General features: G+C 32.5%; 1 protein-coding gene across 1 annotated transcript in view; it reads left to right on the top strand.

The window, feature by feature from the left end:
- LOC124420920 overlaps positions 1–2,127 on the top strand; it is a 3,992-nt gene that overhangs the window by 1,082 nt on the left and 783 nt on the right. The gene's annotated exons all lie outside the window — the stretch shown is intronic.

Here is a 2,127-nt window from a genome sequence, read left to right on the forward strand (position 1 = left end):
GAAAATCGAATTAAGATTTTACCAAAAGTTAGTCCTTACATGTTTGACAAGGGATATTTATGTAGTTATTTTTAAAAGTTTCTTATATCCCTTTTGCACTTTGAGTTCATTGTTGAGGTGACGAATGCGGAAATAAATGCGACATTTATAAAAATATTTTTTTATATTTTCTGGGAGATTTACAGTTTCACTTTGGTTTAGCAAGTATTTTTGTAAAAATGGCATGTATGAAATTTTCGATCCATTTACTTTATGAAATATGAATTCCATCTTTTTTACTTCACACAAAAAGTTATCGTTTGGCTTTTTTAAGGAACCTTTTGAAATTTGATCGACCCATGAAAAAGAACTTCCATGATATTGGTATTCTTCAAGATTTAGCTTTTTTATGATATATCCTGAAACATATTCTAAAGCATCCTCTTGAAGAATACCAATATCGTCTAGGTGAGTGGGGTCTTGAGTTCCTAGTGCTCCGCAGTTTTGTGAGGGTGGAACAATAAGGTCATTGGAACAGTTAAGCCATTCGGTGGTATCGACTTCCACATTCCCTTTTCCATTAAGGTGTTCTGTATTTCTCGCTTTAAAGTAAATGCGTATATAAATATATTATTATATAATATTTATAAGTGTATGTTTTGAAACATACCCAGAATGTACTTTCGAAGTCTACATTTAAAATCTCTGGGCGATGGATGATCATTTAAACCACCTTTGCTTCTTATCGCTCCAAAGAAATGTTCAAGAACATCCTGGTTGAGGCGACTTGTGACGATATACCTCATGTCATATTTTTTCACGTATTCATGGAGCATTATAAGAGCATTGTTGGTCATTAATATACCTTTCTGGAAAGGCTCCAAACATTTCCTTCCAGGTATAATTGGTATCGACATTATTTGGTTCATCTCAGTTAATACCTCATTTTGTGAATCTAATGCAAGATCATACGGTTGCTAAGAGGATTTGTATTATTTTAATAAAAAAATTGAAGAAGTCGAAACACAAATACTAACTAACCTTCCCAGGGAAATTGAAATAGCATAATCTCGAATTGAGTATGTCAAACCAATCATTTATGATCTGAACAAAATCAGCAGTCTCGGTGGCCTTATATAGTTCTATTCCGTGGGTATAACACCTTCTTACAGCATTTGCTGTAGAATTTGAAAAAAGTTGCACAGCAGGTTTCACTTTCTGTCTTGCTGAAATTTTTTTGAACAATATTACGCGTTTGTAATACGTAAAAGTATAGGGCATACACCCCACCTTAAAGTACGACTCAGAATAATTTTATTTTGAGTAGATTTAGATATGTCCGTCAGTCCATTGTCGTTTCATGTAAACTTGTAACCAAACTGCAAGTCGCAATTTTTTAATATAATTCGATGAAATTTGTTTACTTGTTTTAAGATCGATATTTAATTACCTGGGCCTTTAACCGTCAGATGTTCAGTGGATACTTTATGCATAATGGACATATCAGATATTGATGTCTGGTTTAATAACTCTACCATGGTGCGGGAAGTCAACAGATCATTTTTGTAAAGAAGACCACTGTTCAGATAATGATTGTGAACTAATTTGATTAAATGGGGTGCATCAACGAACGTAAATATTTTCTCATCTGGACAGGAAGGATTAGGGAACCAAGGTTTTTCTAAAAATATAGTGAACTATTACACTGTGAGAAAAAAATCGTTCCTATCATTCGGGAAAAAAATATGTATTCCTTCCATTGGGATTACATATCAATTTAATGTTTCCGTAGTTTGTGGTTATGATGTTAGGTATTCTTTGGTTTTTAAATATAATAATTTACTTGCCTGGAGTGACATCTAAATCATTCCACAATTTTCTATTTGTTGCTCCCATATCACATACAATGGCCACTACAACAAAACCTGCATTATTGAGTTGGGATATCACTTTGCTCAAAAGGTCTTTCGTTATCCTACAGTCGTAGTCATAGAAGACAGGCTGCTTCCATGACTTCCGAAGACCTCGAACCATAATCACCTTGTTATTGTTAATAACTAATTAAAAATTATTTTATTTGTTTTCAGTTTAAAATCAGTTTTAAGAATAATTTTATTTTTTAAAGAAAAAAATATTTTGTTTATATGT

This window comes from Lucilia cuprina, chromosome 2 (genome assembly GCF_022045245.1).
Source record: "Lucilia cuprina isolate Lc7/37 chromosome 2, ASM2204524v1, whole genome shotgun sequence".
Taxonomy (NCBI): domain Eukaryota; kingdom Metazoa; phylum Arthropoda; class Insecta; order Diptera; family Calliphoridae; genus Lucilia; species Lucilia cuprina.